This window comes from Hemitrygon akajei, chromosome 31 (genome assembly GCF_048418815.1).
Source record: "Hemitrygon akajei chromosome 31, sHemAka1.3, whole genome shotgun sequence".
Lineage (NCBI taxonomy): Eukaryota > Metazoa > Chordata > Chondrichthyes > Myliobatiformes > Dasyatidae > Hemitrygon > Hemitrygon akajei.
Window position 1 is genome coordinate 34,632,995 of NC_133154.1, and position 22,522 is coordinate 34,655,516.

Here is a 22,522-nt window from a genome sequence, read left to right on the forward strand (position 1 = left end):
TGGGCAACTGACTGAGGACAGTGGGCTTAGTTTGGGGGACTGACACAGGACAGTGGGATTAGATTGGGGACTGACTGGGGACAGTGGGATTAGTTTGGGGACTGACACAGGACAGCGGGATTAATTTGGGGACTGACTGGGAAAAGTGGGCTTAGTTTGGGGGACTGACACAGGACAGTGGGATTAGTATGGGGACTGACATTGGACAGTGTGATTATTTTGGGGACAGACACAGGACAGTGGGAATAGTTTGGGGTCTGACACAGGACAGTGGGATTCGTTTGGGGACTGACTGGGGACAGTGGGATTAGTTTGGGGACTGATACAGGACAGTGGGATTAGTTTGGGGACTGATGGGGACAGTGGGATTAGTTTGGGGACTGACATTGGACAGTGGGATTAGTTTGGGGACTGACTGGGGACAGTAGGATTAGTTTGGGGACTGACTGGGGACAGTGGGATTAGTTTGGGGGACTGACACAGGACTGTGGGATTAGTTTCGGGACTGACTGGGGACAGTGGGATCAGTTTGGAGACTGACACAGGACAGTGGGATTAGTTTGGAGACTGACACAGGACAGTGGGATCTGTTTGGAGACTGACACAGGACAGTGGGATCAGTTTGGAGACTGACTGGGGACAGTGGGATCAGTTTGGAGACTGACTGAGGACAGTGGGATTAGTTTGGGGACTGACTGGGGACAGTGGGATCAGTTTGGAGACTGACACAGGACATTGGGATTAGTTTGGGGACTGATGGGGACAGTGGGATTAGTTTGGGGACTGACATTGGACAGTGGGATTAGTTTGGGGACTGACTGGGGACAGTAGGATTAGTTTGGGGACTGACTGGGGACAGTGGGATTAGTTTGGGGGACTGACACAGGACTGTGGGATTAGTTTCGGGACTGACTGGGGACAGTGGGATCAGTTTGGAGACTGACACAGGACAGTGGGATTAGTTTGGAGACTGACACAGGACAGTGGGATCTGTTTGGAGACTGACACAGGACAGTGGGATCTTGTTTGGAGACTGACACAGGACAGTGGGATCAGTTTGGAGACTGACTGGGGACAGTGGGATCAGTTTGGAGACTGACTGAGGACAGTGGGATTAGTTTGGGGACTGACTGGGGACAGTGGGATCAGTTTGGAGACTGACACAGGACATTGGGATTAGTTTGGGGACTGACTGGGGACAGTGGGATTAGTTTCGGGACTGACATTGGACAGTGTGATTAGTTTGGGGACAGACACAGGATAGTGGGAATAGTTTGGGGTCTGACACAGGACAGTGGGATTCGTTTGGGGACTGACTGGGGACAGTGGGATTAGTTTGGGGACTGATACAGGACAGTGGGATTAGTTTGGGGACTGATGGGGACAGTGGGATTAGTTTGGGGACTGACATTGGACAGTGGGATTAGTTTGGGGACTGACACAGGACAGTGGGATTAGTTTGGAGACTGACAAAGGACAGTGGGATCTGTTTGGAGACTGACACTGGACAGTGGGATCTGTTTGGAGACTGACACAGGACAGTGGGATTAGTTTGGAGACTGACAAAGGACAGTGGGATCTGTTTGGAGACTGACACTGGACAGTGGGATCTGTTTGGAGACTGACACAGGACAGTGGGATCAGTTTGGAGACTGACTGGGGACAGTGGGATCAGTTTGGAGACTGACTGAGGACAGTGGGATTAGTTTGGGGACTGACTGGGGACAGTGGGATCAGTTTGGAGACTGACACAGGACATTGGGATTAGTTTGGGGACTGATGGGGACAGTGGGATTAGTTTGGGGACTGACATTGGACAGTGGGATTAGTTTGGGGACTGACTGGGGACAGTAGGATTAGTTTGGGGACTGACTGGGGACAGTGGGATTAGTTTGGGGGACTGACACAGGACTGTGGGATTAGTTTCGGGACTGACTGGGGACAGTGGGATCAGTTTGGAGACTGACACAGGACAGTGGGATTAGTTTGGAGACTGACACAGGACAGTGGGATCAGTTTGGAGACTGACTGGGGACAGTGGGATCAGTTTGGAGACTGACTGAGGACAGTGGGATTAGTTTGGGGACTGACTGGGGACAGTGGGATCAGTTTGGAGACTGACACAGGACATTGGGATTAGTTTGGGGACTGACTGGGGACAGTGGGATTAGTTTGGGGACTGACATTGGACAGTGGGATTAGTTTGGGGACTGACACAGGACAGTGGGATTAGTTTGGGGACTGCCTGGGAACAGTGGGATTAGTTTGGGGACTGACACAGGACAATGGGATTAGTTGGGCAACTGACTGAGGACAGTGGGCTTAGTTTGGGGTACTGACACAGGACAGTGGGATTAGATTGGGGACTGACTGGGGACAGTGGGATTAGTTTGGGGACTGACACAGGACAGCGGGATTAATTTGGGGACTGACTGGGAAAAGTGGGCTTAGTTTGGGGGACTGACACAGGACAGTGGGATTAGTTTGGGGACTGACTGGGGACAGTGGGATAAGTTTGGGGGACTGACACAGGACAGTGGGATCAGTTTGGAGACTGACACAGGACAGTGGGTTCTGTTTGGAGACTGACACAGGACAGTGGGATCAGTTTGGAGACTGACTGGGGACAGTGGGATCAGTTTGGAGACTGACTGAGGACAGTGGGATTAGTTTGGGGACTGACTGGGGACAGTGGGATCAGTTTGGAGACTGACACAGGACATTGGGATTAGTTTGGGGACTGATGGGGACAGTGGGATTAGTTTGGGGACTGACATTGGACAGTGGGATTAGTTTGGGGACTGACTGGGGACAGTAGGATTAGTTTGGGGACTGACTGGGGACAGTGGGATTAGTTTGGGGGACTGACACAGGACTGTGGGATTAGTTTCGGGACTGACTGGGGACAGTGGGATCAGTTTGGAGACTGACACAGGACAGTGGGATTAGTTTGGAGACTGACACAGGACAGTGGGATCTGTTTGGAGACTGACACAGGACAGTGGGATCTGTTTGGAGACTGACACAGGACAGTGGGATCAGTTTGGAGACTGACTGGGGACAGTGGGATCAGTTTGGAGACTGACTGAGGACAGTGGGATTAGTTTGGGGACTGACTGGGGACAGTGGGATCAGTTTGGAGACTGACACAGGACATTGGGATTAGTTTGGGGACTGATGGGGACAGTGGGATTAGTTTGGGGACTGACATTGAACAGTGGGATTAGTTTGGGGACTGACTGAGGACAGTAGGATTAGTTTGACTGGGGACAGTGGGATTAGTTTGGGGGACTGACACAGGACTGTGGGATTAGTTTCGGGACTGACTGGGGACAGTGGGATCAGTTTGGAGACTGACACAGGACAGTGGGATTAGTTTGGAGACTGACACAGGACAGTGGGATCTGTTTGGAGACTGACACAGGACAGTGGGATCTGTTTGGAGACTGACACAGGACAGTGGGATCAGTTTGGAGACTGACTGGGGACAGTGGGATCAGTTTGGAGACTGACTGAGGACAGTGGGATTAGTTTTGGGACTGACTGGGGACAGTGGGATCAGTTTGGAGACTGACACAGGACATTGGGATTAGTTTGGGGACTGACTGGGGACAGTGGGATTAGTTTGGGGACTGACATTGGACAGTGGTATTAGTTTGGGGACTGACACAGGACAGTGGGATTAGTTTGGGGACTGCCTGGGAACAGTGGGATTAGTTTGGGGACTGACACAGGACAATGGGATTAGTTGGGCAACTGACTGAGGACAGTGGGCTTAGTTTGGGGGACTGACACAGGACAGTGGGATTAGATTGGGGACTGACTGGGGACAGTGGGATTAGTTTGGGGACTGACACAGGACAGCGGGATTAATTTGGGGACTGACTGGGAAAAGTGGGCTTAGTTTGGGGGACTGACACAGGACAGTGGGATTAGTTTGGGGACTGACATTGGACAGTGTGATTAGTTTGGGGACAGACACAGGACAGTGGGAATAGTTTGGGGTCTGACACAGGACAGTGGGATTCGTTTGGGGACTGACTGGGGACAGTGGGATTAGTTTGGGGACTGATACAGGACAGTGGGATTAGTTTGGGGACTGATGGGGACAGTGGGATTAGTTTGGGGACTGACATTGGACAGTGGGATTAGTTTGGGGACTGACTGGGGACAGTAGGATTAGTTTGGGGACTGACTGGGGACAGTGGGATTAGTTTGGGGGACTGACACAGGACTGTGGGATTAGTTTCGGGACTGACTGGGGACAGTGGGATCAGTTTGGAGACTGACACAGGACAGTGGGATTAGTTTGGAGACTGACACAGGACAGTGGGATCTGTTTGGAGACTGACACAGGACAGTGGGATCAGTTTGGAGACTGACTGGGGACAGTGGGATCAGTTTGGAGACTGACTGAGGACAGTGGGATTAGTTTGGGGACTGACTGGGGACAGTGGGATCAGTTTGGAGACTGACACAGGACATTGGGATTAGTTTGGGGACTGATGGGGACAGTGGGATTAGTTTGGGGACTGACATTGGACAGTGGGATTAGTTTGGGGACTGACTGGGGACAGTAGGATTAGTTTGGGGACTGACTGGGGACAGTGGGATTAGTTTGGGGGACTGACACAGGACTGTGGGATTAGTTTCGGGACTGACTGGGGACAGTGGGATCAGTTTGGAGACTGACACAGGACAGTGGGATTAGTTTGGAGACTGACACAGGACAGTGGGATCAGTTTGGAGACTGACTGGGGACAGTGGGATCAGTTTGGAGACTGACTGAGGACAGTGGGATTAGTTTGGGGACTGACTGGGGACAGTGGGATCAGTTTGGAGACTGACACAGGACATTGGGATTAGTTTGGGGACTGACTGGGGACAGTGGGATTAGTTTGGGGACTGACATTGGACAGTGGGATTAGTTTGGGGACTGACACAGGACAGTGGGATTAGTTTGGGGACTGCCTGGGAACAGTCGGATTAGTTTGGGGACTGACACAGGACAATGGGATTAGTTGGGCAACTGACTGAGGACAGTGGGCTTAGTTTGGGGGACTGACACAGGACAGTGGGATTAGATTGGGGACTGACTGGGGACAGTGGGATTAGTTTGGGGACTGACACAGGACAGCGGGATTAATTTGGGGACTGACTGGGAAAAGTGGGCTTAGTTTGGGGGACTGACACAGGACAGTGGGATTAGTTTGGGGACTGACTGGGGACAGTGGGATAAGTTTGGGGGACTGACACAGGACAGTGGGATCAGTTTGGAGACTGACACAGGACAGTGGGTTCTGTTTGGAGACTGACACAGGACAGTGGGATCAGTTTGGAGACTGACTGGGGACAGTGGGATCAGTTTGGAGACTGACTGAGGACAGTGGGATTAGTTTGGGGACTGACTGGGGACAGTGGGATCAGTTTGGAGACTGACACAGGACATTGGGATTAGTTTGGGGACTGATGGGGACAGTGGGATTAGTTTGGGGACTGACATTGGACAGTGGGATTAGTTTGGGGACTGACTGGGGACAGTAGGATTAGTTTGGGGACTGACTGGGGACAGTGGGATTAGTTTGGGGGACTGACACAGGACTGTGGGATTAGTTTCGGGACTGACTGGGGACAGTGGGATCAGTTTGGAGACTGACACAGGACAGTGGGATTAGTTTGGAGACTGACACAGGACAGTGGGATCTGTTTGGAGACTGACACAGGACAGTGGGATCTGTTTGGAGACTGACACAGGACAGTGGGATCAGTTTGGAGACTGACTGGGGACAGTGGGATCAGTTTGGAGACTGACTGAGGACAGTGGGATTAGTTTGGGGACTGACTGGGGACAGTGGGATTAGTTTGGGGACTGACATTGGACAGTGTTATTAGTTTGGGGACAGACACAGGACAGTGGGAATAGTTTGGGGTCTGACACAGGACAGTGGGATTCGTTTGGGGACTGACTGGGGACAGTGGGATTAGTTTGGGGACTGATGGGGACAGTGGGATTAGTTTGGGGACTGACATTGGACAGTCGAATTAGTTTGGGGACTGACACAGGACAGTGGGATCTGTTTGGAGACTGACACAGGACAGTGGGATCTGTTTGGAGACTGACACAGGACAGTGGGATCAGTTTGGAGACTGACTGGGGACAGTGGGATCAGTTTGGAGACTGACTGAGGACAGTGGGATTAGTTTGGGGACTGACTGGGGACAGTGGGATCAGTTTGGAGACTGACACAGGACATTGGGATTAGTTTGGGGACTGACTGGGGACAGTGGGATTAGTTTGGGGACTGACATTGGACAGTGGGATTAGTTTGGGGACTGACACAGGACAGTGGGATTAGTTTGGGGACTGCCTGGGAACAGTGGGATTAGTTTGGGGACTGACACAGGACAATGGGATTAGTTGGGCAACTGACTGAGGACAGTGGGCTTAGTTTGGGGGACTGACACAGGACAGTGGGATTAGACTGGGGACTGACTGGGGACAGTGGGATTAGTTTGGGGACTGACACAGGACAGTGGGATCTGTTTGGAGACTGACACAGGACATTGGGATTAGATTGGGGACTGATGGGGACAGTGGGATTAGTTTGGGGACTGACATTGGACAGTGGGATTAGTTTGGGGACTGACTGGGGACAGTAGGATTAGTTTGGGGACTGACTGGGGACAGTGGGATTAGTTTGGGGGACTGACACAGGACTGTGGGATTAGTTTCGGGACTGACTGGGGACAGTGGGATCAGTTTGGAGACTGACACAGGACAGTGGGATTAGTTTGGAGACTGACACAGGACAGTGGGATCTGTTTGGAGACTGACACAGGACAGTGGGATCTTGTTTGGAGACTGACACAGGACAGTGGGATCAGTTTGGAGACTGACTGGGGACAGTGGGATCAGTTTGGAGACTGACTGAGGACAGTGGGATTAGTTTGGGGACTGACTGGGGACAGTGGGATCAGTTTGGAGACTGACACAGGACATTGGGATTAGTTTGGGGACTGACTGGGGACAGTGGGATTAGTTTGGGGACTGACATTGGACAGTGTGATTAGTTTGGGGACAGACACAGGATAGTGGGAATAGTTTGGGGTCTGACACAGGACAGTGGGATTCGTTTGGGGACTGACTGGGGACAGTGGGATTAGTTTGGGGACTGATACAGGACAGTGGGATTAGTTTGGGGACTGATGGGGACAGTGGGATTAGTTTGGGGACTGACATTGGACAGTGGGATTAGTTTGGGGACTGACTGGGGACAGTAGGATTAGTTTGGGGACTGACTGGGGACAGTGGGATTAGTTTGGGGGACTGACACAGGACTGTGGGATTAGTTTCGGGACTGACTGGGGACAGTGGGATCAGTTTGGAGACTGACACAGGACAGTGGGATTAGTTTGGAGACTGACAAAGGACAGTGGGATCTGTTTGGAGACTGACACTGGACAGTGGGATCTGTTTGGAGACTGACACAGGACAGTGGGATCAGTTTGGAGACTGACTGGGGACAGTGGGATCAGTTTGGAGACTGACTGAGGACAGTGGGATTAGTTTGGGGACTGACTGGGGACAGTGGGATCAGTTTGGAGACTGACACAGGACATTGGGATTAGTTTGGGGACTGATGGGGACAGTGGGATTAGTTTGGGGACTGACATTGGACAGTGGGATTAGTTTGGGGACTGACTGGGGACAGTAGGATTAGTTTGGGGACTGACTGGGGACAGTGGGATTAGTTTGGGGGACTGACACAGGACTGTGGGATTAGTTTCGGGACTGACTGGAGACAGTGGGATCAGTTTGGAGACTGACACAGGACAGTGGGATTAGTTTGGAGACTGACACAGGACAGTGGGATCAGTTTGGAGACTGACTGGGGACAGTGGGATCAGTTTGGAGACTGACTGAGGACAGTGGGATTAGTTTGGGGACTGACTGGGGACAGTGGGATCAGTTTGGAGACTGACACAGGACATTGGGATTAGTTTGGGGACTGACTGGGGACAGTGGGATTAGTTTGGGGACTGACATTGGACAGTGGGATTAGTTTGGGGACTGACACAGGACAGTGGGATTAGTTTGGGGACTGCCTGGGAACAGTGGGATTAGTTTGGGGACTGACACAGGACAATGGGATTAGTTGGGCAACTGACTGAGGACAGTGGGCTTAGTTTGGGGTACTGACACAGGACAGTGGGATTAGATTGGGGACTGACTGGGGACAGTGGGATTAGTTTGGGGACTGACACAGGACAGCGGGATTAATTTGGGGACTGACTGGGAAAAGTGGGCTTAGCTTGGGGGACTGACACAGGACAGTGGGATTAGTTTGGGGACTGACTGGGGACAGTGGGATAAGTTTGGGGGACTGACACAGGACAGTGGGATCAGTTTGGAGACTGACACAGGACAGTGGGTTCTGTTTGGAGACTGACACAGGACAGTGGGATCAGTTTGGAGACTGACTGGGGACAGTGGGATCAGTTTGGAGACTGACTGAGGACAGTGGGATTAGTTTGGGGACTGACTGGGGACAGTGGGATCAGTTTGGAGACTGACACAGGACATTGGGATTAGTTTGGGGACTGATGGGGACAGTGGGATTAGTTTGGGGACTGACATTGGACAGTGGGATTAGTTTGGGGACTGACTGGGGACAGTAGGATTAGTTTGGGGACTGACTGGGGACAGTGGGATTAGTTTGGGGGACTGACACAGGACTGTGGGATTAGTTTGGGGACTGATGGGGACAGTGGGATTAGTTTGGGGACTGACATTGGACAGTGGGATTAGTTTGGGGACTGACTGAGGACAGTAGGATTAGTTTGGGGACTGACTGGGGACAGTGGGATTAGTTTGGGGGACTGACACAGGACTGTGGGATTAGTTTCGGGACTGACTGGGGACAGTGGGATCAGTTTGGAGACTGACACAGGACAGTGGGATTAGTTTGGAGACTGACACAGGACAGTGGGATCTGTTTGGAGACTGACACAGGACAGTGGGATCTGTTTGGAGACTGACACAGGACAGTGGGATCAGTTTGGAGACTGACTGGGGACAGTGGGATCAGTTTGGAGACTGACTGAGGACAGTGGGATTAGTTTGGGGACTGACTGGGGACAGTGGGATTAGTTTGGGGACTGACATTGGACAGTGTTATTAGTTTGGGGACAGACACAGGACAGTGGGAATAGTTTGGGGTCTGACACAGGACAGTGGGATTCGTTTGGGGACTGACTGGGGACAGTGGGATTAGTTTGGGGACTGATGGGGACAGTGGGATTAGTTTGGGGACTGACATTGGACAGTCGAATTAGTTTGGGGACTGACACAGGACAGTGGGATCTGTTTGGAGACTGACACAGGACAGTGGGTTCTGTTTGGAGACTGACACAGGACAGTGGGATCAGTTTGGAGACTGACTGGGGACAGTGGGATCAGTTTGGAGACTGACTGAGGACAGTGGGATTAGTTTGGGGACTGACTGGGGACAGTGGGATCAGTTTGGAGACTGACACAGGACATTGGGATTAGTTTGGGGACTGCCTGGGAACAGTGGGATTAGTTTGGGGACTGACACAGGACAATGGGATTAGTTGGGCAACTGACTGAGGACAGTGGGCTTAGTTTGGGGGACTGACACAGGACAGTGGGATTAGATTGGGGACTGACTGGGGACAGTGGGATTAGTTTGGGGACTGACACAGGACAGCGGGATTAATTTGGGGACTGACTGGGAAAAGTGGGCTTAGTTTGGGGGACTGACACAGGACAGTGGGATTAGTTTGGGGACTGACTGGGGACAGTGGGATAAGTTTGGGGGACTGACACAGGACAGTGGGATCTGTTTGGAGACTGACACAGGACAGTGGGATCTGTTTGGAGACTGACACAGGACAGTGGGATCAGTTTGGAGACTGACTGGGGACAGTGGGATCAGTTTGGAGACTGACTGAGGACAGTGGGATTAGTTTGGGGACTGACTGGGGACAGTGGGATCAGTTTGGAGACTGACACAGGACATTGGGATTAGTTTGGGGACTGATGGGGACAGTGGGATTAGTTTGGGGACTGACATTGGACAGTGGGATTAGTTTGTGGACTGACTGGGGACAGTAGGATTAGTTTGGGGACTGACTGGGGACAGTGGGATTAGTTTGGGGGACTGACACAGGACTGTGGGGTTAGTTTCGGGACTGACTGGGGACAGTGGGATCAGTTTGGAGACTGACACAGGACAGTGGGATTAGTTTGGAGACTGACACAGGACAGTGGGATCTGTTTGGAGACTGACACAGGACAGTGGGATCTGTTTGGAGACTGACACAGGACAGTGGGATCAGTTTGGAGACTGACTGGGGACAGTGGGATCAGTTTGGAGACTGATTGAGGACAGTGGGAATAGTTTGGGGTCTGACACAGGACATTGGGATTAGTTTGGGGACTGATGGGGACAGTGGGATTAGTTTGGGGACTGACATTGGACAGTGGGATTAGTTTGGGGACTGACTGGGGACAGTAGGATTAGTTTGGGGACTGACTGGGGACAGTGGGATCAGTTTGGAGACTGACACAGGACATTGGGATTAGTTTGGGGACTGACTGGGGACAGTGGGATTAGTTTGGGGACTGACATTGGACAGTGGGATTAGTTTGGGGACTGACACAGGACAGTGGGATTAGTTTGGGGACTGCCTGGGAACAGTGGGATTAGTTTGGGGACTGACACAGGACAATGGGATTAGTTGGGCAACTGACTGAGGACAGTGGGCTTAGTTTGGGGGACTGACACAGGACAGTGGGATTAGATTGGGGACTGACTGGGGACAGTGGGATTAGTTTGGGGACTGACACAGGACAGCGGGATTAATTTGGGGACTGACTGGGAAAAGTGGGCTTAGTTTGGGGGACTGACACAGGACAGTGGGATTAGTTTGGGGACTGACTGGGGACAGTGGGATAAGTTTGGGGGACTGACACAGGACAGTGGGATCAGTTTGGAGACTGACACAGGACAGTGGGATCTGTTTGGAGACTGACACAGGACAGTGGGATCAGTTTGCAGACTGACTGGGGACAGTGGGATCAGTTTGGAGACTGACTGAGGACAGTGGGATTAGTTTGGGGACTGACTGGGGACAGTGGGATCAGTTTGAAGACTGACACAGGACATTGGGATTAGTTTGGGGACTGATGGGGACAGTGGGATTAGTTTGGGGACTGACATTGGACAGTGGGATTAGTTTGGGGACTGACTGGGGACAGTAGGATTAGTTTGGGGACTGACTGGGGACAGTGGGATTAGTTTGGGGGACTGACACAGGACTGTGGGATTAGTTTCGGGACTGACTGGGGACAGTGGGATCAGTTTGGAGACTGACACAGGACAGTGGGATTAGTTTGGAGACTGACACAGGACAGTGGGATCTGTTTGGAGACTGACACAGGACAGTGGGATCTGTTTGGAGACTGACACAGGACAGTGGGATCAGTTTGGAGACTGACTGGGGACAGTGGGATCAGTTTGGAGACTGACTGAGGACAGTGGGATTAGTTTGGGGACTGACTGGGGACAGTGGGATTAGTTTGGGGACTGATACAGGACAGTGGGATTAGTTTGGGGACTGATGGGGACAGTGGGATTAGTTTGGGGACTGACATTGGACAGTGGGATTAGTTTGGGGACTGACTGGGGACAGTAGGATTAGTTTGGGGACTGACTGGGGACAGTGGGATTAGTTTGGGGGACTGACACAGGACTGTGGGATTAGTTTCGGGACTGACTGGGGACAGTGGGATCAGTTTGGAGACTGACACAGGACAGTGGGATTAGTTTGGAGACTGACACAGGACAGTGGGATCTGTTTGGAGACTGACACAGGACAGTGGGATCTGTTTGGAGACTGACACAGGACAGTGGGATCAGTTTGGAGACTAACTGGGGACAGTGGGATCAGTTTGGAGACTGACTGAGGACAGTGGGATTAGTTTGGGGACTGACTGGGGACAGTGGGATCAGTTTGGAGACTGACACAGGACATTGGGTTAGTTTGGGGACTGATGGGGACAGTGGGATTAGTTTGGGGACTGACATTGGACAGTGGGATTAGTTTGGGGACTGACTGGGGACAGTAGGATAAGTTTGGGGACTGACTGGGGACAGTGGGATTAGTTTGGGGGACTGACACAGGACTGTGGGATTATTTTTGGGACTGACTGGGGACAGTGGGATCAGTTTGGAGACTGACACAGGACAGTGGGATTAGTTTGGAGACTGACACAGGACAGTGGGATCTGTTTGGAGACTGACACAGGACAGTGGGATCTGTTTGGAGACTGACACAGGACAGTGGGATCAGTTTGGAGACTGACTGGGGACAGTGGGATCAGTTTGGAGACTGACTGAGGACAGTGGGATTAGTTTGGGGACTGACTGGGGACAGTGGGATTAGTTTGGTGACTGACATTGGACAGTGGGATTAGTTTGGGGACTGACACAGGACAGTGGGATTAGTTTGGGGACTGCCTGGGAACAGTGGGATTAGTTTGGGGACTGACACAGGACAATGGGATTAGTTGGGCAACTGACTGAGGACAGTGGGCTTAGTTTGGGGGACTGACACAGGACAGTGGGATTAGATTGGGGACTGACTGGGGACAGTGGGATTAGTTTGGGGACTGACACAGGACAGCGGGATAAATTTGGGGACTGACTGGGAAAAGTGGGCTTAGTTTGGGGTACTGACACAGGATAGTGGGATTAGTTTGGGGACTGACTGGGGACAGTGGGATAAGTTTGGGGGACTGACACAGGACAGTGGGATCTGTTTGGAGACTGACACAGGACAGTGGGATCTGTTTGGAGATTGACACAGGACAGTGGGATCAGTTTGGAGACTGACTGGGGACAGTGGGATCAGTTTGGAGACTGACTGAGGACAGTGGGATTAGTTTGGGGACTGACTGGGGACAGTGGGATCAGTTTGGAGACTGACACAGGACATTGGGATTAGTTTGGGGACCGATGGGGACAGTGGGATTAGTTTGGGGACTGACATTGGACAGTGGGATTAGTTTGTGGACTGACTGGGGACAGTAGGATTAGTTTGGGGACTGACTGGGGACAGTGGGATTAGTTTGGGGGACTGACACAGGACTGTGGGATTAGTTTCGGGACTGACTGGGGACAGTGGGATCAGTTTGGAGACTGACACAGGACAGTGGGATTAGTTTGGAGACTGACACAGGACAGTGGGATCTGTTTGGAGACTGACACAGGACAGTGGGATCTGTTTGGAGACTGACACAGGACAGTGGGATCAGTTTGGAGACTGACTGGGGACAGTGGGATCAGTTTGGAGACTGACTGAGGACAGTGGGATTAGTTTGGGGACTGACTGGGGACAGTGGGATCAGTTTGGAGACTGACACAGGACATTGGGATTAGTTTGGGGACTGACTGGGGACAGTGGGATTAGTTTGGGGACTGACATTGGACAGTGGGATTAGTTTGGGGACTGACACAGGACAGTGGGATTAGTTTGGGGACTGCCTGGGAACAGTGGGATTAGTTTGGGGACTGACACAGGACAATGGGATTAGTTGGGCAACTGACTGAGGACAGTGGGGTTAGTTTGGGGGACTGACACAGGACAGTGGGATTAGATTGGGGACTGACTGGGGACAGTGGGATTAGTTTGGGGACTGACACAGGACAGTGGGATTAATTTGGGGACTGACTGGGAAAAGTGGGCTTAGTTTGGGGGACTGACACAGGACAGTGGGATTAGTTTGGGGACTGACTGGGGTCAGTGGGATAAGTTTGGGGGACTGACACAGGACAGTGGGATTAGTTTCGGGACTGACTGGGGACAGTGGGATCAGTTTGGAGACTGACACAGGACAGTCGGATTAGTTTGGAGACTGACACAGGACAGTGGGATCAGTTTGGAGACTGACACAGGACAGTGGGATCAGTTTGGAGACTGACTGAGGACAGTGGGATTAGTTTGGGGACTGACTGGGGACAGTGGGATCAGTTTGGAGACTGACACAGGACAGTGGGATTCGTTTGGGGACTGACTGGGGACAGTGGGATCAGTTTGGAGACTGACACAGGACAGTGGGATTAGTTTGGAGACTGACTGGGGACAGTGGGATCAGTTTGGAGACTGACCGGGAAAGTGGGATTAGTTTGAGGACAGACTGGGGAAAGTGGGATTAGTTTGAGGACTGACTGGGGAGAGTGGGATTAGTTTCGGGACTGACACAGGACAATGGGATTAATTTGGGGACTGACTGGGGACAGTGGGATTAGTTTGGGGACTGACTGAGGACAGTGGGATTAGTTTGGGGGACTGACACAGGACAGTGGGATTAGTTTGGGGACTGACTGCGGACAGTGGGATCAGTTTGGAGACTGACACATGACAGTGAGATTAGTTTGGGGACTGACTGGTGACAGTGGGATTAGTTTGGGGACTGACAAAGGACAGTGGGACTAGTTTAGGGACTGACTGGGGACAGTGGGATTAGTTTGGGGACTGACACAGGACAGTGGGTTTAGTTTGGGGACTGACTGGGGACAGTGGGATTAGTTTGGGGACTGACACAGGACAGTGGGATTAGTTTGGGGACTGACTGGGGAGAGTGGGATTAGTTTGGGGACTGACACAAGACAGTGGGATTAGTTTGGGGACAGACACAGGACAGTGGGATTAGTTTGGGGACTGATACAGGACAGTGGGATTAGTTTGTGGTCTGACACAGGACAGTGGGATTAGTTTGGGGAGTGACTGGGGACAGTGGGATTAGTTTGGGGTCTGACACAGGACAGTGGGATTAGTTTGGGGACTGACTGCGGACAGTGGGATTAGTTTGGGGACTGACTAGGGACAGTGGGATTAGATTGAGGACTGACTCAGGACAGTGGGATTAGTTTGGGGACTGAATAGGGACAGTGGGATTAGTTTGGGGACTGAATAGGGACAGTGGGATTAGTTTGGGGACTGACACAGGACAGTGGGTTTAGTTTGGGGACTGACTGGGGACAGTGGGATTAGTTTGGGGACTGACACAGGACAGTGGGATTAGTTTGGGGACTGACTGGGGACAGTGGGATTAGTTTGGGGACTGACACAGGACAGTGGGAATAGTTTGGGGTCTGACACAGGACAGTGGGATTAGTTTGGGGACTGACTGGGGACAGTGGGATTAGTGTGGGGACTGATACAGGACAGTGGGATTAGTTTGGGGACTGACTGGGGACAGTGGGATTATTTTGGGGACTGACATTGGACAGTGGGATTAGTTTGGGGTCTGACTGGGGACAGTAGGATTAGTTTGGGGACTGACTGGGGACAGTGGGATTAGTTTGGGGACTGACACAGGACAGTGGGCTTAGTTTGGGGGACTGACACAGGACAGTGGGATTAGATTGGGGACTGACTGGGGACAGTGGGATTATTTTGGGGACAGACACAGGACAGCGGGATTAATTTGGGGACTGACTGGGAAAAGTGGGCTTAGTTTGGGGGACTGACACAGGACAGTGGGATTAGTTTGGGGACTGACTGGGGACAGTGGGATAAGTTTGGGGGACTGACACAGGACAGTGGGATTAGTTTCGGGACTGACTGGGGACAGTGGGATCAGTTTGGGGACTGACACAGGACAGTGGGATTTGTTTGGGGACTGACACAGGACAATGGGATTAGTTGGGCAACTGACTGAGGACAGTGGGCTTAGTTTGGGGGACTGACACAGGACAGTGGGATTAGATTGGGGACTGACTGGGGACAGTGGGATTAGTTTGGGGACTGACACAGGACAATGGGATTAATTTGGGGACTGACTGGGGACAGTGGGATTAGTTTGGGGACTGACACAGGACAATGGGATTAGTTGGGCAACTGACTGAGGACAGTGGGCTTAGTTTGGGGGACTGACACAGGACAGTGGGATTAGATTGGGGACTGACTGGGGACAGTGGGATTAGTTTGGGGACTGACACAGGACAATGGGATTAATTTGGGGACTGACTGGGGACAGTGGGCTTAGTTTGGGGGACTGACACAGGACAGTGGGATTAGTTTGGGGACTGACTGGGGACAGTGGGATTAGTTTGGGGGACTGACACAGGACAGTGGGATTAGTTTCGGGACTGACTGGGGACAGTGGGATCAGTTTGCAGACTGACACAGGACAGTGGGATTAGTTTGGAGACTGACACAGGACAGTGGGATCAGTTTGGAGACTGACACAGGACAGTGGGATCAGTTTGGAGACTGACTGGGGACAGTGGGATCAGTTTGGAGACTGACTGAGGACAGTGGGATTAGTTTGGGGACTGACTGGGGACAGTGGGATCAGTTTGGAGACTGACACAGGACATTGGGATTAGTTTGGGGACTGACTGGGGACAGTGGGATTAGTTTGGGGACTGACATTGGACAGTGGGATTAGTTTGGGGACTGACACAGGACAGTGGGATTAGTTTGGGGACTGCCTGGGAACAGTGGGATTAGTTTGGGGACTGACACAGGACAGTGGGATTAGTTTGGAGACTGACACAGGACAGTGGGATCTGTTTGGAGACTGACACAGGACAGTGGGATCTGTTTGGAGACTGACACAGGACAGTGGGATCAGTTTGGAGACTGACTGGGGACAGAGGGATCAGTTTGGAGACTGACTGAGGACAGTGGGATTAGTTTGGGGACTGACTGGGGACAGTGGGATCAGTTTGGAGACTGACACAGGACATTGGGATTAGTTTGGGGACTGATGGGGACAGTGGGATTAGTTTGGGGACTGACATTGGACAGTGGGATTAGTTTGGGGACTGACTGGGGACAGTAGGATTAGTTTGGGGACTGACTGGGGACAGTGGGATTAGTTTGGGGGACTGACACAGGACTGTGGGATTAGTTTCGGGACTGACTGGGGACAGTGGGATCAGTTTGGAGACTGACACAGGACAGTGGGATTAGTTTGGAGACTGACACAGGACAGTGGGATCTGTTTGGAGACTGACACAGGACAGTGGGATCAGTTTGGAGACTGACTGGGGACAGTGGGATCAGTTTGGAGACTGACTGAGGACAGTGGGATTAGTTTGGGGACTGACTGGGAACAGTGGGATCAGTTTGGAGACTGACACAGGACATTGGGATTAGTTTGGGGACTGACTGGGGACAGTGGGATTAGTTTGGGGACTGACATTGGACAGTGTGATTAGTTTGGGGACAGACACAGGACAGTGGGAATAGTTTGGGGTCTGACACAGGACAGTGGGATTCGTTTGGGGACTGACTGGGGACAGTGGGATTAGTTTGGGGACTGATACAGGACAGTGGGATTAGTTTGGGGACTGATGGGGACAGTGGGATTAGTTTGGGGACTGACATTGGACAGTGGAATTAGTTTGGGGACTGACACAGGACAGTGGGATTAGTTTGGAGACTGACACAGGACAGTGGGATCTGTTTGGAGACTGACACAGGACAGTGGGATCTGTTTGGAGACTGACACAGGACAGTGGGATCAGTTTGGAGACTGACTGGGAACAGTGGGATCAGTTTGGAGACTGACTGAGGACAGTGGGATTAGTTTGGGGACTGACTGGGGACAGTGGGATCAGTTTGGAGACTGACACAGGACATTGGGATTAGTTTGGGGACTGACTGGGGACAGTGGGATTAGTTTGGGGACTGACATTGGACAGTGGGATTAGTTTGGGGACTGACACAGGACAGTGGGATTAGTTTGGGGACTGCCTGGGAACAGTGGGATTAGTTTGGGGACTGACACAGGACAATGGGATTAGTTGGGCAACTGACTGAGGACAGTGGGCTTAGTTTGGGGGACTGACACAGGACAGTGGGATTAGATTGGGGACTGACTGGGGACAGTGGGATTAGTTTGGGGACTGACACAGGATAGTGGGATCAGTTTGGAGACTGACACAGGACATTGGGATTAGTTTGGGGACTGATGGGGACAGTTGGATTAGTTTGGGGACTGACATTGGACAGTGGGATTAGTTTGGGGACTGACTGGGGACAGTAGGATTAGTTTGGGGACTGACTGGGGACAGTGGGATTAGTTTGGGGGACTGACACAGGACTGTGGGATTAGTTTCGGGACTGACTGGGGACAGTGGGATCAGTTTGGAGACTGACACAGGACAGTGGGATTAGTTTGGAGACTGACACAGGACAGTGGGATCTGTTTGGAGACTGACACAGGACAGTGGGATCAGTTTGGAGACTGACTGGGGACAGTAGGATCAGTTTGGAGACTGACTGAGGACAGTGGGATTAGTTTGTGGACTGACTGGGGACAGTGGGATCAGTTTGGAGACTGACACAGGACATTGGGATTAGTTTGGGTACTGACTGGGGACAGTGGGATTAGTTTGGGGACTGACATTGGACAGTGTGATTAGTTTGGGGACAGACACAGGACAGTGGGAATAGTTTGGGGTCTGACACAGGACAGTGGGATTCGTTTGGGGACTGACTGGGGACAGTGGGATTAGTTTGGGGACTGATACAGGACAGTGGGATTAGTTTGGGGACTGATGGGGACAGTGGGATTAGTTTGGGGACTGACATTGGACAGTGGGATTAGTTTGGGGACTGACTGGGGACAGTAGGATTAGTTTGGGGACTGACTGGGGACAGTGGGATTAGTTTGGGGGACTGACACAGGACTGTGGGATTAGTTTCGGGACTGACTGGGGACAGTGGGATCAGTTTGGAGACTGAAACAGGACAGTGGGATTAGTTTGGAGACTGACACAGGACAGTGGGATCTGTTTGGAGACTGACACAGGACAGTGGGATCAGTTTGGAGACTGACTGGGGACAGTGGGATCAGTTTGGAGACTGACTGAGGACAGTGGGATTAGTTTGGGGACTGACTGGGGACAGTGGGATCAGTTTGGAGACTGACACAGGACATTGGGATTAGTTTGGGGACTGATGGGGACAGTGGGATTAGTTTGGGGACTGACATTGGACAGTGGGATTAGTTTGGGGACTGACTGGGGACAGTAGGATTAGTTTGGGGACTGACTGGGGACAGTGGGATCAGTTTGGAGACTGACACAGGACATTGGGATTAGTTTGGGGACTGACTGGGGACAGTGGGATTAGTTTGGGGACTGACATTGGACAGTGGGATTAGTTTGGGGACTGACACAGGACAGTGGGATTAGTTTGGGGACTGCCTGGGAACAGTGGGATTAGTTTGGGGACTGACACAGGACAATGGGATTAGTTGGGCAACTGACTGAGGACAGTGGGCTTAGTTTGGGGGACTGACACAGGACAGTGGGATTAGATTGGGGACTGACTGGGGACAGTGGGATTAGTTTGGGGACTGACACAGGACAGCGGGATTAATTTGGGGACTGACTGGGAAAAGTGGGCTTAGTTTGGGGGACTGACACAGGACAGTGGGATTAGTTTGGGGACTGACTGGGGACAGTGGGATAAGTTTGGGGGACTGACACAGGACAGTGGGATCAGTTTGGAGACTGACACAGGACAGTGGGATCTGTTTGGGGACAGTGGGATCAGTTTGCAAACTGACTGGGGACAGTGGGATCAGTTTGGAGACTGACTGAGGACAGTGGGATTAGTTTGGGGACTGACTGGGTACAGTGGGATCAGTTTGGAGACTGACACAGGACATTGGGATTAGTTTGGGGACTGATGGGGACAGTGGGATTAGTTTGGGGACTGACATTGGACAGTGGGATTAGTTTGGGGACTGACTGGGGACAGTAGGATTAGTTTGGGGACTGACTGGGGACAGTGGGATTAGTTTGGGGGACTGACACAGGACTGTGGGATTAGTTTCGGGACTGACTGGGGACAGTGGGATCAGTTTGGAGACTGACACAGGACAGTGGGATTAGTTTGGAGACTGACACAGGACAGTGGGATCTGTTTGGAGACTGACACAGGACAGTGGGATCTGTTTGGAGACTGACACAGGACAGTGGGATCAGTTTGGAGACTGACTGGGGACAGTGGGATCAGTTTGGAGACTGACTGAGGACAGTGGGATTAGTTTGGGGACTGACTGGGGACAGTGGGATTAGTTTGGGGACTGATACAGGACAGTGGGATTAGTTTGGGGACTGATGGGGACAGTGGGATTAGTTTGGGGACTGACATTGGACAGTGGGATTAGTTTGGGGACTGACTGGGGACAGTAGGATTAGTTTGGGGACTGACTGGGGACAGTGGGATTAGTTTGGGGGACTGACACAGGACTGTGGGATTAGTTTCGGGACTGACTGGGGACAGTGGGATCAGTTTGGAGTCTGACACAGGACAGTGGGATTAGTTTGGAGACTGACACAGGACAGTGGGATCTGTTTGGAGACTGACACAGGACAGTGGGATCTGTTTGGAGACTGACACAGGACAGTGGGATCAGTTTGGAGACTGACTGGGGACAGTGGGATCAGTTTGGAGACTGACTGAGGACAGTGGGATTAGTTTGGGGACTGACTGGGGACAGTGGGATCAGTTTGGAGACTGACACAGGACATTGGGATTAGTTTGGGGACTGACTGGGGACAGTGGGATTAGTTTGGGGACTGACATTGGACAGTGGGATTAGTTTGGGGACTGACACAGGACAATGGGATTAGTTTGGGGACTGCCTGGGAACAGTGGGATTAGTTTGGGGACTGACACAGGACAATGGGATTAGTTGGGCAACTGACTGAGGACAGTGGGGTTAGTTTGGGGGACTGACACAGGACAGTGGGATTAGATTGGGGACTGACTGGGGACAGTGGGATTAGTTTGGGGACTGACACAGGACAGTGGGATTAATTTGGGGACTGACTGGGAAAAGTGGGCTTAGTTTGGGGGACTGACACAGGACAGTGGGATTAGTTTCGGGACTGACTGGGGACAGTGGGATCAGTTTGGAGACTGACACAGGACAGTGGGATTAGTTTGGAGACTGACACAGGACAGTGGGATCTGTTTGGAGACTGACACAGGACAGTGGGATCTGTTTGGAGACTGACACAGGACAGTGGGATCAGTTTGGAGACTGACTGGGGACAGTGGGATCAGTTTGGAGACTGACTGAGGACAGTGGGATTAGTTTGGGGACTGACTGGGGACAGTGGGATCAGTTTGGAGACTGACACAGGACATTGGGATTAGTTTGGGGACTGACTGGGGACAGTGGGATTAGTTTGGTGACTGACATTGGACAGTGGGATTAGTTTGGGGACTGACACAGGACAGTGGGATTAGTTTGGGGACTGCCTGGGAACAGTGGGATTAGTTTGGGGACTGACACAGGACAATGGGATTAGTTGGGCAACTGACTGAGGACAGTGGGCTTAGTTTGGGGGACTGACACAGGACAGTGGGATTAGATTGGGGACTGACTGGGGACAGTGGGATTAGTTTGGGGACTGACACAGGACAGCGGGATTAATTTGGGGACTGACTGGGAAAAGTGGGCTTAGTTTGGGGGACTGACACAGGACAGTGGGATTAGTTTGGGGACTGACTGGGGACAGTGGGATAAGTTTGGGGGACTGACACAGGACAGTGGGATCTGTTTGGAGACTGACACAGGACAGTGGGATCTGTTTGGAGACTGACACAGGACAGTGGGATCAGTTTGGAGACTGACTGGGGACAGTGGGATCAGTTTGGAGACTGACTGAGGACAGTGGGATTAGTTTGGGGACTGACTGGGGACAGTGGGATCAGTTTGGAGACTGACACAGGGCATTGGGATTAGTTTGGGGACCGATGGGGACAGTGGTATTAGTTTGGGGACTGACATTGGACAGTGGGATTAGTTTGTGGACTGACTGGGGACAGTAGGATTAGTTTGGGGACTGACTGGGGACAGTGGGATTAGTTTGGGGGACTGACACAGGACTGTGGGATTAGTTTCGGGACTGACTGGGGACAGTGGGATCAGTTTGGAGACTGACACAGGACAGTGGGATTAGTTTGGAGACTGACACAGGACAGTGGGATCTGTTTGGAGACTGACACAGGACAGTGGGATCTGTTTGGAGACTGACACAGGACAGTGGGATCAGTTTGGAGACTGACTGGGGACAGTGGGATCAGTTTGGAGACTGACTGAGGACAGTGGGATTAGTTTGGGGACTGACTGGGGACAGTGGGATCAGTTTGGAGACTGACACAGGACATTGGGATTAGTTTGGGGACTGACTGGGGACAGTGGGATTAGTTTGGGGACTGACATTGGACAGTGGGATTAGTTTGGGGACTGACACAGGACAGTGGGATTAGTTTGGGGACTGCCTGGGAACAGTGGGATTAGTTTGGGGACTGACACAGGACAATGGGATTAGTTGGGCAACTGACTGAGGACAGTGGGGTTAGTTTGGGGGACTGACACAGGACAGTGGGATTAGATTGGGGACTGACTGGGGACAGTGGGATTAGTTTGGGGACTGACACAGGACAGTGGGAT